At 46.5% G+C, this 14,989-nt stretch overlaps 1 protein-coding gene across 1 annotated transcript in view; it reads left to right on the top strand.

Annotated features, from left to right (window-relative positions):
* Nucleotides 1-14,989, top strand: part of LOC143773945 (protein transport protein Sec23A) — a 382,144-nt gene that overhangs the window by 326,144 nt on the left and 41,011 nt on the right. The gene's annotated exons all lie outside the window — the stretch shown is intronic.

Here is a 14,989-nt window from a genome sequence, read left to right as displayed (position 1 = left end):
TGAGAAAATAATCCCAGATGTGATCTGCCCCATAGATTAACACTGGTCCGAGTGCTATGCTATGTTTTCTCGCATAGCACTCGTCCGTGTTATATGCTAGTGTAGCGCCCTTACTGCCGCAGGGCCGAGGGGTACCCGGTACCAGGCCTCTGAGTCTCTGCTCTGGGGTTGTCACGGTGGCTAGGCCCGGTCCGTGACCCTGCTGAGGGGCGTACAGTAAATAATAGATGTGGATAGTGGTGGTGGTGCGGTGCAGTAAATAACGAGGACACCAGGTTGCAGTCTCTTTACCTCTTTACTGAAGGTCTCTGGGTCCTCAGTCCGGAATACAGTTCACCAGGCTGCGCAAGTCCGGCCGGTCCGATGGCACCTCCAGAGTTCCCTTTGCAGGTGGAAATCTGTGCCTTCCTGCTTGCGCTATGTGTTGTGGTCCTCCCCTGCTGTGCTTACGGGATAGTCCCCACAACTGTTGTGTCTGTTTCTCGTGTTCCCTCACAACAACTCGATTAGATGATGTTCTGCTAATCCTCCGTCCCTCCCGGTGTTATGGTTGGGACGCACCCGTATGACGGGTAGGCTCGGAGCTCTTCCGGGACCCTAGAGTCGCCCCTCTACACAGGTTGCCCCCCAAGTCTGCATAGGTGATTTAGGTGAGACAGCCCGCCTATGACTGACTGTCCTGCCGTTGGTTTGAAGTATTGCCTGAAGCTGAATATAGTAATACTCCCTCGGCGTTCCGGCCGCCGGTTGTGCGCCTCAGTAGGATGTTGCCTCGGTCTTACAACACGACTCCTACTGGTATTCTCCTTCTTGCTTTGATCTCGTTTCTCACTCAGCACAATATATCTCGCTTCTGATCCTTTCTTAGGGCACCGCCGCTATGCTGAGCAGGCACGGTCCCGTGACGTTCTTTCTGTTTGCCAGGCCTCTGTCAGGGTCCCAAACCTGACAGGGACCCCACCGAATCTTCCCCTACACCACCCTCTGCCACCAGGTGTTGTCTGGTTCCAACCCAGTCAGCTTTCTAACTTCCTGCCTGACCCCCAGTTTACCCACACGGTGAGGAGTGGCCTAATAAATAGCACCCTTAGCTCCCCCTGGAGGCACGGCTGTGAAATGTATTGGTGTATGTGATACCTGGTCAGATGAACTCCTTCAGTGCCATCAGACGTACCATAGCCCCCCTTAGCGGCGGAGCCACAGTACTGCAATGACCAGGACTCTGGGGCGCTGCACTCCCCCCCCGGTTAAATCCAGTACTCCGGGACTGGGAAGAAAGCAACAATACATGTCAGCAAAAAGACATACAATTTTTGTGAGTGCAATAACAATAAGCTTATTTGAACAGAGCTTCCCTTTATGGGAGGTGAGGACACTTGAACGTTACAAACATGGTTAAATACTTTTAAATAACTTTTCTTACCCAACCGGGTATTCTACTAAGTGCAAAATTTTTAAACATTAATTCAACATTGCCTTTAAGGATGTACACTCTAAATCCACTAAAGACCTTCTTATAACACATTATAAGGCTTGAGCAACTGTGCTACATTCTCCTACTTTACATCTGCAGGACCGCCTGTCCTAACGGCTCCAGACCTACTGCCTCTCCTTTCCATTACAGGACCGCTCCTTTCCGCCCGAGCCTACTGTCCTTCCACTACTATACACAGTATAGAACATGTTTTTCTTTCAGTTTGAGATCACTGAGCCATCTCTATATGGCTCCTAAGAGGACTCACCACTAACCCCTACGGGTTCACTTCCTGTCCTCATCCTTCTATTAACATTATTGAACATTTCTTACAATTAACTAATTGGTTACATTTAACTTTCACATATCAACATCATTACTTCTTTCAAAGCATCATCATTCCTTAAGTGCTATCGATGAACATCCCCTTTAAGAGGGGACCAAGTCTCTATGAGGTAGTGCAACTTTTCAAGCTGCAACTCCGTATGCAGCTAGGACTCCAGCACAAGTTCCAAGAATCGTATCTTCGCAAAGAGTCCGTCTTTTATATAAAACCAGTAGGGAGCACCTTTAAGAAGGTGCAACTATGTACAAGAAGTTTGTATCATGCACTGTTCATGATTCAGCAGTTTTTAGTAACAGAGCAAAAGGTAGAAAAACAAACAAAAAGCAATAGGGATCCCGGGTCAACAAAGGGATCCCTTTAAGAGTTAACCCTGGACGGGTTTAGCAGCAAAACAGTGAAAACAGTTAACTTATTTACAGTCATTAAAACTTATTCACTACTCAGTTTCTGGCAGCCCCCACCGAGGCTTTACCTGGCAGGTGGCTTTCTGCGGCCCGGATAGGCTGAACTCCAAGTCCACTCCCTCGGCCAGGTGTACCCCGTGGGTTCGGGTCTTCTGCACAACCAGGTCGTGCGCTGCAATGAGGGTCTGTGTGGGTCGATGGATGATGCTGGCAGCGGCGGCGGCGGCAGCAGCGGCTTCAGCAGCGAGTTCCTCCCCCTCGGTTCGGGATACCGCCAGAACGGCGGTGCAGCGCTGCATATCCCGGGCCCACCAGCTGCTCCCCTTTAAGTGCCGGCGATATGTGACCACATCCCCCGGCTTCAGGAAGGACTCGGCGCCGTCTCCGCACAGGCAGGGCTCCACTTCATCCTGGGTGATGCGGACTCTCAGGGCTGTCCCGATCTCCTGCACGAAGCCCTTTCCTGTCTGAGGCAGGTAAACAATCACGACGCCCCACTTCGGCAGGGAGCCCTCTAGCAGCTCACCACGCGCCTCCCGCTCCACTTCCTGCTGGAACTCCGCAATCAGGTGATTCCTGTACTCTCCCCAAGGGAAGGGCCCCATGTCTGGCCCCCCCGGTTCTTTGGGAGCAGGCGGCAGGAATGCTGGAGCGCCAGTGGCCGCAGCGGCGGCCGGGTCTGGTGCAGAGGTGAGGCGATCTCCCTGGGGGTCACGGCACTCAGTACCCCTACCTGGGGTGACTCCTCCAGCGTCACTCCTTTCCCCTGGGGGAGGCACACGGGATGGGGACTGCGCAGGCAAAGGGTGCCCCATCGACAGCTCCCACGGATCCAGATCCTCCAGCGGGGGCATATCCGAATAATCCTCCGGTGACGGGGGTCGATGCGGGGCCATCCTTTTCTGCAGGCCTTCTCCAGTCTCCAGTCCCACCTCATCTGAGTCATAGTTTCGTTTCTTCGGTCTCTGCCCACCATAGAAGATCAGGAGGCGGATTGTTGTGAATTTACTTTTTGCTCCCTCTAGTGGTTACTAGTTTTTTGACTCTGGTTTTTCTGTCATTCCTTTTATCCGCACCTGGGTCGTTAGTTAAGGGTGTTGCTATTTAAGCTCCCTGGACCTTCAGTTCAATGCCTGGCAACGTAGTTATCAGAGCTAGTCTGCTGTGCTCTTGTCTACTGATCCTGGTTCCAGTTATATCAGCTAAGTCCGCTTTTTGCTTTTTGCTATTTTGTTTTGGTTTTGTATTTTTGTCCAGCTTGTTCCAAATTTATATCCTGACCTTTGCTGGAAGCTCTAGGGGGCTGGTGTTCTCCCCCCGGACCGTTAGACGGTTCGGGGGTTCTTGAATTTCCAGTGTGGATTTTGATAGGGTTTTTGTTGACCATATAAGTTACCTTTCTTTATTCTGCTATCAGTAAGCGGGCCTCTCTGTGCTAAACCTGGTTCATTTCTGTGTTTGTCATTTCCTCTTACCTCACCGTTATTATTTGTGGGGGGCTTCTATCCAGCTTTGGGGTCCCCTTCTCTGGAGGCAAGAAAGGTCTTTTGTTTTCCTCTACTAGGGGTAGCTAGATTCTCCGGCTGGAGCGTGTCATCTAGAATCAACGTAGGAATGATCCCCGGCTACTTCTAGTGTTGGCGTTAGGAGTAGATATATGGTCAACCCAGCTACCACTGCCCTATGAGCTGGATTTTTGTATTCTGCAGACTTCCACGTTCCTCTGAGACCCTCGCCATTGGGGTCATAACAGTTTGCCAGGCCAGTATTAAATGTTTAATGCATTGCAGAAGAGGGATTATAAGAAAGAAGATTCTGAGTTTTTTTTTTTTTTTTTTTCTTCTTCCCCTTTACCTCAGAGTGGCTATGCTTGCTGCAGACATGAATGTCCAGACCTTGATTACAAGTGTGGACCAGCTGGCTACTCGTGTGCAGGGCATACAAGACTATGTTATCAGTAATCCTAGGTCAGAACCTAAAATACCGATTCCTGAACTGTTTTCCGGAGACAGGTTTAAGTTTAGGAATTTTGTGAATAATTGTAAATTGTTTTTGTCCCTGAGACCCTGTTCATCTGGAGACTCTGCTCAGCAAGTAAAAATTGTTATTTCGTTCTTACGGGGCGACCCTCAGGATTGGGCTTTTTCGCTGGCGCCAGGAGATCCGGCATTGGCTGATATTAATGCGTTTTTTCTGGCGCTCGGTTTACTTTATGAGGAACCCAATCTTGAGATTCAGGCAGAAAAGGCCTTGCTGGCTATGTCTCAGGGGCAGGACGAGGCTGAAGTGTACTGCCAAAAATTTCGGAAATGGTCCGTGCTGACACATTGGAACGAGTGTGCACTGGCCGCTAATTTTAGAAATGGCCTTTCTGAAGCCATTAAGAATGTTATGGTGGGTTTTCCCATTCCCACAGGTCTGAATGATACTATGGCACTGGCTATTCAAATTGACCGGCGGTTGCGGGAGCGCAAAACCGCAAATTCCCTCATGGTGTTGTCTGAACAGACACCTAATTCGGTGCAATGTGATAGAAAAATCGCAAATTCCCTCATGGTGTTGTCTGAACAGACACCTGATTTAATGCAATGTGATAGAATCCTGACTAGAAATGAGCGGAAAATTCATAGACGCCGGAATGGCTTGTGCTACTACTGTGGTGATTCTACACATATTATCTCAGCATGCTCTAAACGTATAGCTAAGGTTGTTAGTCCTGTCACCGTTGGTAATTTGCAACCTAAATTTATTCTGTCTGTAACTTTGATTTGCTCACTGTCGTCTTTTCCTGTCATGGCGTTTGTAGATTCAGGTGCTGCCCTGAGTCTTATGGATCTGTCATTTGCTAAGCACTGTGGTTTTACTCTTGAACCATTAGAAAATCCTATTCCTCTTAGGGGTATTGATGCTACGCCATTGGCAGCAAATAAACCGCAGTATTGGACACAGGTTACCATGTGCATGACTCCTGAACACCGCGAGGTGATACGTTTCCTGGTTTTACATAAAATGCATGATTTGGTTGTTTTAGGGCTGCCATGGTTACAGACCCATAATCCAGTCCTGGACTGGAAGGCTATGTCAGTCTCAAGTTGGGGCTGTCGTGGTATTCATGGGGATTCCCTGCCTGTGTCTATTGCTTCTTCTACGCCTTCGGAAGTTCCGGAGTATTTGTCTGATTATCAGGATGTCTTCAGTGAGTCTGAGTCCAGTGCACTGCCTCCTCATAGGGACTGTGACTGTGCTATAGATTTGATCCCAGGCAGTAAATTTCCTAAGGGAAGACTGTTTAATCTGTCGGTACCTGAACATACCGCTATGCGTTCATATATCAAGGAGTCTCTAGAGAAAGGACATATTCGTCCGTCTTCTTCCCCTCTTGGTGCGGGATTCTTTTTTGTGGCAAAAAAGGACGGATCTTTGAGACCTTGTATTGATTATCGGCTTTTAAATAAGATCACTGTCAAATTTCAGTATCCTTTACCGCTGTTGTCTGACTTGTTTGCCCGGATTAAAGGTGCCAAGTGGTTCACCAAGATAGCTCTTCGTGGTGCGTACAACCTTGTGCGCATTAAGCAAGGTGATGAATGGAAAACTGCATTCAATACGCCCGAAGGTCATTTTGAGTACTTGGTGATGCCTTTTGGGCTCTCCAATGCGCCTTCAGTTTTTCAGTCCTTTATGCATGACATTTTCCGGAAGTATCTGGATAAATTTTTGATTGTTTATCTGGATGATATTTTGGTTTTTTCTGATAATTGGGATTCGCATGTGGAGCAGGTCAGGTTGGTCTTTAAAATTTTGCGTGAAAATTCTTTGTTTGTCAAGGGCTCAAAGTGTCTCTTTGGTGTACAGAAGGTTCCCTTTTTGGGGTTCATTTTTTCCCCTTCTGCTGTGGAGATGGACCCAGTCAAGGTCCGAGCTATTCTTGATTGGACTCAGCCCTCGTCAGTTAAGAGTCTACAGAAGTTCTTGGGTTTCGCTAACTTCTACCGTCGTTTTATCGCTAATTTTTCTAGCATTGTGAAACCTTTGACGGATATGACCAAGAAGGGCTCCGATGTAGCTAACTGGGCTCCTGCTGCCATGGAGGCTTTCCAGGAGTTGAAACGCCGGTTTACTTCGGCGCCTGTTTTGTGCCAGCCCGATGTCTCACTTCCCTTTCAGGTTGAGGTGGATGCTTCAGAGATTGGAGCAGGGGCCGTTTTGTCGCAGAGAGGCCCTGGTTGCTCTGTTATGAAACCTTGTGCCTTTTTCTCTAGGAAGTTTTCGCCTGCCGAGCGAAATTATGATGTGGGCAATCGGGAGTTGTTGGCCATGAAATGGGCATTTGAGGAGTGGCGTCATTGGCTCGAGGGTGCTAAGCATCGTGTGGTGGATAGGTTGCAGCGGATCTGGAATCATGTGGTGGACAACTTGAAGTTGTCACAGGAGAGGGCTCAGCGCTTTGCCAACCGCCGCCGCGGTGTGGGTCCCCGACTACGCGTTGGGGATTTGGTATGGCTTTCTTCCCGCTTTGTTCCTATGAAGGTCTCCTCTCCCAAATTTAAACCTCGTTTTATTGGGCCTTACAAGATATTGGAAATCCTTAATCCTGTATCTTTTCGTCTGGATCTTCCTGTGTCGTTTGCTATTCACAATGTATTTCATAGGTCCTTGTTGCGGCGGTACATTGTGCCTATAGTTCCTTCTGCTGAGCCTCCTGCTCCGGTGTTGGTTGAGGGCGAGTTGGAGTACGTGGTGGAGAAGATCTTGGATTCTCGCCTCTCCAGGCGGAGGCTTCAGTACCTGGTCAAGTGGAAGGGCTATGGTCAGGAGGATAATTCCTGGGTGGTCGCCTCTGATGTTCATGCGGCCGATTTAGTTCGTGCCTTTCATGCCGCTCATCCTGATCGCCCTGGTGGTCGTGGTGAGGGTTCGGTGACCCCTCACTAAGGGGGGGGTACTGTTGTGAATTTACTTTTTGCTCCCTCTAGTGGTTACTAGTTTTTTGACTCTGGTTTTTCTGTCATTCCTTTTATCCGCACCTGGGTCGTTAGTTAAGGGTGTTGCTATTTAAGCTCCCTGGACCTTCAGTTCAATGCCTGGCAACGTAGTTATCAGAGCTAGTCTGCTGTGCTCTTGTCTACTGATCCTGGTTCCAGTTATATCAGCTAAGTCCGCTTTTTGCTTTTTGCTATTTTGTTTTGGTTTTGTATTTTTGTCCAGCTTGTTCCAAATTTATATCCTGACCTTTGCTGGAAGCTCTAGGGGGCTGGTGTTCTCCCCCCGGACCGTTAGACGGTTCGGGGGTTCTTGAATTTCCAGTGTGGATTTTGATAGGGTTTTTGTTGACCATATAAGTTACCTTTCTTTATTCTGCTATCAGTAAGCGGGCCTCTCTGTGCTAAACCTGGTTCATTTCTGTGTTTGTCATTTCCTCTTACCTCACCGTTATTATTTGTGGGGGGCTTCTATCCAGCTTTGGGGTCCCCTTCTCTGGAGGCAAGAAAGGTCTTTTGTTTTCCTCTACTAGGGGTAGCTAGATTCTCCGGCTGGAGCGTGTCATCTAGAATCAACGTAGGAATGATCCCCGGCTACTTCTAGTGTTGGCGTTAGGAGTAGATATATGGTCAACCCAGCTACCACTGCCCTATGAGCTGGATTTTTGTATTCTGCAGACTTCCACGTTCCTCTGAGACCCTCGCCATTGGGGTCATAACAGCGGATCTCCCCTGTTGACGGGCCCGCCCTTAGGATACAACAATATTTAGACTGGGCGGCCATTGTCGTTCGCGCTCTCCAGCTTGTCCACGCCTACTCCACGCCCCTCTTCTTCTCCTGCACTCTCCTCAGCGCTGTAATGGCGGCGGATTTTGGCGGCAAATGGCACAGCACAGTCCTTGCAATAAAGTACAGTCCAAGCACAGTAAATCACAGTTCCAAGGCACACATGACCTGATTCTTCAGGCTTAAGTAGATCCTGTTCGTGACGCCAAGTTGTAGCGCCCCCACTGCCGCAGGGCCGAGGGGTACCCGGTACCGGGCCTCTGAGTCTCTGCTCTGGGGTTGTCATGGTGGCTAGGCCCGGTCCGTGACCCTGCTGAGGGGCGTACAGTAAATAATAGATGTGGATAGTGGTAGTGGTGCGGTGCAGTAAATAACGAGGACACCAGGTTGCAGTCTCTTTACCTCTTTACTGAAGGTCTCTGGGTCCTCAGTCCGGAATACAGTTCACCAGGCTGCGCAAGTCCGGCCGGTCCGATGGCACCTCCAGAGTTCCCTTTGCAGGTGGAAATCTGTGCCTTCCTGCTTGCGCTATGTGTTGTGGTCCTCCCCTGCTGTGCTTACGGGATAGTCCCCACAACTGTTGTGTCTGTTTCTCGTGTTCCCTCACAACAACTCGATTAGATGATGTTCTGCTAATCCTCCGTCCCTCCCGGTGTTATGGTTGGGACGCACCCGTATGACGGGTAGGCTCGGAGCTCTTCCGGGACCCTAGAGTCGCCCCTCTACACAGGTTGCCCCCCAAGTCTGCATAGGTGATTTAGGTGAGACAGCCCGCCTATGACTGACTGTCCTGCCGTTGGTTTGAAGTATTGCCTGAAGCTGAATATAGTAATACTCCCTCGGCGTTCCGGCCGCCGGTTGTGCGCCTCAGTAGGATGTTGCCTCGGTCTTACAGCACGACTCCTACTGGTATTCTCCTTCTTGCTTTGATCTCGTTTCTCACTCAGCACAATATATCTCGCTTCTGATCCTTTCTTAGGGCACCGCCGCTATGCTGAGCAGGCATGGTCCCGTGACGTTCTTTCTGTTTGCCAGGCCTCTGTCAGGGTCCCAAACCTGACAGGGACCCCACCGAATCTTCCCCTACACCACCCTCTGCCACCAGGTGTTGTCTGGTTCCAACCCAGTCAGCTTTCTAACTTCCTGCCTGACCCCCAGTTTACCCACACGGTGAGGAGTGGCCTAATAAATAGCACCCTTAGCTCCCCCTGGAGGCACGGCTGTGAAATGTATTGGTGTATGTGATACCTGGTCAGATGAACTCCTTCAGTGCCATCAGACGTACCATAGCCCCCCTTAGCGGCGGAGCCACAGCACTGCAACGACCAGGACTCTGGGGCGCTGCACTAGTGTGACCCCGGCCTTTAGTAGAGTCTCATACTCTGCCACCCAGTCCGATGGGCATCTCTGATCTTGATATGGTGCCTCCTCTCTTCTTACAATGGCCGTCCTTCTTGCATCTCGTATCCTACGTCATCCACACATTGTCCCCCATTGCGCTCCTGCTTACAGTGCCTTGCGAAAGTATTCGGCTCCCTGGAACTTTTCAACCTTTTCCCACATATCATGCTTCAAACATAAAGATACCAAATGTAAAGTGAAGCAATCGTGAAGTTGAACGAAATGTATTGGTTATTTTAAATTTTTGTGGAAATTCAAAAACTGAAAAGTTCCAGGGAGCCGAATACTTTCGCAAGGCACTGTAGGTGCACTTCTCTCTGCCCTGCTGAGGGCAATATAAAGTATTGTAGTGCACATGTGCCGGCTTTACCTACATGACATCGACGGTCTTTGTCCTTTCCCTGCGCATGTGTAGTACAGTACTTTGCTGTGCCTTCAGCAGGACAGAGAAAAGTACACCTGCACAGGAGCGAGATTGGAGACCCTAGGTGATGAGGTAGAACCTAAATCGTATATTAACCCCTTAAAGTTTTTTTGCCCACAAAGTTAATTTTAATCAACACTTTTTGGAATAATAAGTTCCACAATTGGATGTGTTAAAAAAAAGTTCTTATGCTGAGATAATCCTTTAAATGTGTCCCTGCTGTGTACTGTGTAATGGCCGTGTCTAATCATAAAGGAACGTGGTCTGATCATACTACAGCTCCTGGGCAGGGGAGAAATAAAAAAAAAAGTATACAGCATGGCATCACAGCTGATTTCTATGAGGTAAAACATTGCTTAAAAACAGTAATATAAACATTTTACCTTACAAAAAGAATCAGCTGTGATCCCATGTTGTCATATCTGTATCCTCTCTTTTGCTTCCCCCCCTGCCCAGGAGCTGTGGTATGATCAGACCATGTTCCTGTACGGTCAGACACAGTCATTACACAGTACACAGCAGGGGCACATTTATAAGATTATCTATCTCGGCACAGGAACATTTTTTTAAACACATCCAATTGTGGAAATTATTATTATTCCAAGATCTATTAATGAAAATGTATTTTGTTCTCAAGAAAACCCCTTTAGCTACAGCCACAGTACAGTGGCCATGTGCTATCTCTGGGTAGAATGAGTTGATCAGCTCTGTTAAATATCCAGTACCCACAGTAGCCACAATTGTTTCAATTCAACCCCATAAAGAATTTAACTGTAAGTAAAGTAAAATTTTAAGCCAGCACCAGCGCGAAACGGCCGTCGTTCTTTTCTCACCCCCGCACCCCTCCTCATACCAGCCGCCTCTCCACGTCATGTCCATATCGTTGTAATGATGAATAAAGGACATTGAATCACAGCAGATTTCGGATGAGTGCCACGTCTATTTATTTTTGGATACTTTGCTATGATCTTTTGTTGAGCACCTCCCGTGTACTGCTGGCAATACACGTGCTGCAAGAGTCCTAATAAGAATTTCATGCTTACCATTGAACCGGCTATCTGAACTTTTTTTGCGCTGTTTTTAAAATATGTTGGATGTTTTTGTCGCTGGTCACATGTCACCACTTATATTCGACATGTGGCTTATCTGTATCTTGGATGTTTTAGTTACAGCAAAATCAAAGCTCTCACATAGTTGCCCAACAGCGAAGTCACAACCCAATTGCCCAAATATTTTTGGTCACGCAACACGTTAGAGAATCGCTGTCTCTTGGCACTGTTGCCATGTAGCCCACCCTAAATAGTAAATTGGATGGTGCCATTCAAAATTCCAACTCGTCCTGAAGAAAATCAAGTCCCTATACGGCTTTGTCAATGGAAAGATTTTCTTTTTAAAAGTTACCGCTCTTGGAAGAAGAGGAGGGAAAAAACGGAAAAATTACTTATTTCTTAAGCTGTTAAAAACAATAATTTGTGCACTAAAAAAAGTCATTCAAGTACTCAAAATAACAGCTGATATATACTGATGTTATAGCCATCAGAATCTAGTGGCAAAAATAGGAAACAAAATAGGCTGCACCCTTAAGGGGTTAATCGTTTCAATGATTTAATATTTCAAATTTGCAATAAACCTAATGTTATTTTTTGTCCTAAAATTCTAGAACCTTGTTACTAGATACGTGTCTAATAGTTCATTGACATCTATGCAGGGAAATGTGACTGTAAAGCCAGATGTGCAATCGTTGCTTTCAGTAGAACTTTCTTCATAAACATTCCGAGTTGCGGCTCTTGAGTCCCATTAGTGCAATTTGGCATATAATTACCAGAAGGAAATGAGACAGAGGAAATCATGTTCTAAATTTTCTGTATAAATGTATGCTGTACATCCTCGCTTGTGGTATTAAAGTATCATTTCATCCAAAGATGCCGATTACCAAATTGAGTTAAAGCAGCAAGATAACGAAAACGCAAACAGTACGCTATATAAATGTTTTTGATAGGCAGTAGAGCTGACGAGGAGTATCATCGTTGAGTCGAACTTCCTGAAATTCGCAAAGTCCCCATGAATTCAAACAGTATACTGTTTGATCTGAGAACATCACAAAAACAAATAATGGCCACCACTATTTCGCACACCGCTCAAGACTCAGGAAGAATAGGCTAAAGACGTCAGGCACGACCGAGTGGACTTCACTTGCCCTGCATCTATCGCATCATATGGTCTAGTTCAGCCAATCAGGTGTGAAGGTGGGGAGCTATCACATCCAGTATGAAAGATTGGGGGTGGACAAGAAGCTCCATTGTATGCTTGCACAGATATGTAGGTCAGGGAGCACAGCTCATCCCACACAGAGGTAGAAAAAGGCCTAAATCTGATTGTGGTATGCTACTTTATTGCTCATGCAGATTCAATATGGGAATGGTAGTCTCAATCTGTAAATACTAATTCAGAGATTCAAGTGATAGGGAAGTGCTGTTGTGGTATAATCAGTATGATTGTGAATTAAAGGGAATCTGTCAGCAGGTTTTTGCTACCTCATCTGAGAGCGGCGTAATATAGGCAAAGAGAAGTTGGATCCAACTACACTACCGTTCAGAAGTTTAGGGTCACTTAGAAATTTCCTTATTTTTGAAAGAAAAGCACAGTTTTTTCCAATGAAGCTAACATTAAATGATTCAGAAATACACTCTATACATTGTTAATCTGGTAAATGACTATTCTAGCTGCAAACGTCTGGTTTGTAATGCAATATCTTCATAGGTGTATAGAGGCCCATTTCCAACAACCATCACTCCAGTGTTCTTATGGTACTTTGTGTTTGCTAACTGTGTAAGAAGGCTAATAGATGGTTAGAATACCCTTGAAACCCTTGTGCAAGTATGTTAGCACAGCTGAAAACAGTTTGGCTGATTAGAAAACCTATAAACCTGACCTTCCTTTGAGCTAGTTGAGAATCTGGGGCATTACATTTATTGATTCCATTAAATTTTAAAAATGGCCAGAAAAAAAAGAACTTTCATGTGAAACTCAACAGTCTATTATTGTTCTTAGAAATTAAGTGTATTCCATGCGAGAAATTGCCAAGAAACTGAACATTTCCTACAACGGTGTGTGCTACTCCCTTCAAAGGAGAGCACAAACAGGCTCTAACAAGAGTAGAAAGAAAAGTGGGAGGCCCCGCTGCACAACTGAGCAACAAGACAAGTACATTAGAGTCTGTAGTTTGAGAAATCGACGCCTCACAGGTCCTCAACTGGCAGCTTCATTAAATAGTACACGCAAAACGCCAGTGTCGACATCTACAGTGAAGAGGCAACTCTGGTATGCTGGCCTTCAGGGCAGAGTGGCAAAGAAAAAGCCATAACAGACATTGGACAGAGGAAGATTGGAAAAAAGTGTTATGGGCAGACGAATCCAACATTGAGGTGCTTGGATCATACAGAAGAACATTTGTGAGATGCAGAACAACTGAACTGAAAAGATGCTGGAAGAGTGCCTGACGCCATCTGTCAAGCATGGTGGAGGTAATGTGATGGCCTGGGGTTGCTTTGGTGCTGGTAAGGTGGGAGATTTGTACAAGGTAAAAGGGATATTGAACAAGGAAGGCTATCACTCCATTTTGCAATGCCATGCCATACCCTGTGGACAGCGCTTGATTGGAGCCAATTTCATCCTACAACAGGACAATGACCCAAAGCACACCTCCAAATTATGCAAGAACTATTTAGGGAAGACGCAGGCAGCTAGTATTCTATCTGTAATGGAGTGGCCAGGGCAGTCACAAGATCTCAACCCCACTGAGCTGTTGTGGGAGCAGCTTAACCGTATGGTACGCAAAAAGTGCCCATCAAGACAAACCAACATGTGGGAGGGACTTCTGGAAGCATGGGGTGAAATTTCTCCAGATTACGTCAGCAAATTAACTGCTAGAATGCCAAAGGTCTGCAATGCTGTAATTGCTACAAATAGAGCATTCTTTGACGAAAGCAAAGTTTGAAGGAGAAAATTGTTATTTCACATGAAAAACTTTTTTTTCGAACCTTGTCAATGTCTGGACTAGATTTTCAATTAATTTGGCAACTCATTTGATTAATAAAAGTATGAGCTTTCATGGAAAACACAAAATTGTCTGGGTGACCCTAAACTTTTGAACGGTACTGTATGTATTACATAGTTTACTGAGTGCAGAATTTCTCCAACAATTCAGAGTTGTTAGATTTAGAATGAAACAGAGCTGAGAAAGCTAACCACGCCCACACCAGGTTCTCCAAGTACAAAGTCCATAGACAGTGAGATTCTTATCACATGAGGGGGCTTTGCCAGTCTAGTCCAGGAATGTTAATCTCTTATTGGTAAATCCATCGCAGTTAGTAAACAACAGCACACACCTTGAGGGTATGTGCACACGTCTGGATTTCTTGCAGAAATTTCCTGAAGAAAACCGGAAATTTTCTGCAAGAAATCCGCATTTTTTTTTTTGCGTATTTTTCCGTTTTTTTTCGCGTTTTTTTTAGCATTCTGCAAGCGTAATTAGCTTGCAGAATGCTAAAGTTTTCCAAGCGATCTGTAGCATCACTTGGAAAACTGACTGACAGGTTGGTCACACTTGTCAAACATACTGTTTGACAAGTGTGACCAACTTTTTACTATAGATGCAGCTTATGCAGCATCTATAGTAAAAGATAGAATGTTTAAAAATAATAAAAAAAATAAAAAAAATGGTTATACTCACCCAGACATCTCATCAGTGGCGTAGGTTCCTCTTCCTATAGCTGGTGTGTGCTCGCAGGACCTTCCATGACGTCGCGGTCATGTGAGCGGTCACGTGAGCGGTCACATGACCGCTCACGACCAATCACAAGACAGTGACGTCATCGGCAGGTCCTTCACCGCACAGCAGCTATAGGAACCGAAGTGGCAGCATGCAGCGGTGAGGCGGGAAGACATCGAAGGTGAGTATAGGACTATTTTTTATTTTAATTCTTTTTTTTTTTACCAATTATATGGTGCCCAGTGCGTGGAGGAGAGTCTCCTCTCCTCCACCCTGGGTACCAACCGCACATAATCTGCTTACTTCCCGCATGGTGTGCACAGCCCCGTGCGGGAAGTAAGCAGATCAATGGACACCTAGGTGTGCGGAATCCCCGCAATTCCGCATTTTTAATGAACAT

Source organism: Ranitomeya variabilis, chromosome 1, assembly GCF_051348905.1.
Source record: "Ranitomeya variabilis isolate aRanVar5 chromosome 1, aRanVar5.hap1, whole genome shotgun sequence".
Classification (NCBI taxonomy): Eukaryota; Metazoa; Chordata; class Amphibia; order Anura; family Dendrobatidae; genus Ranitomeya; species Ranitomeya variabilis.
This window is presented reverse-complemented; position numbering and strand designations above follow the sequence as displayed.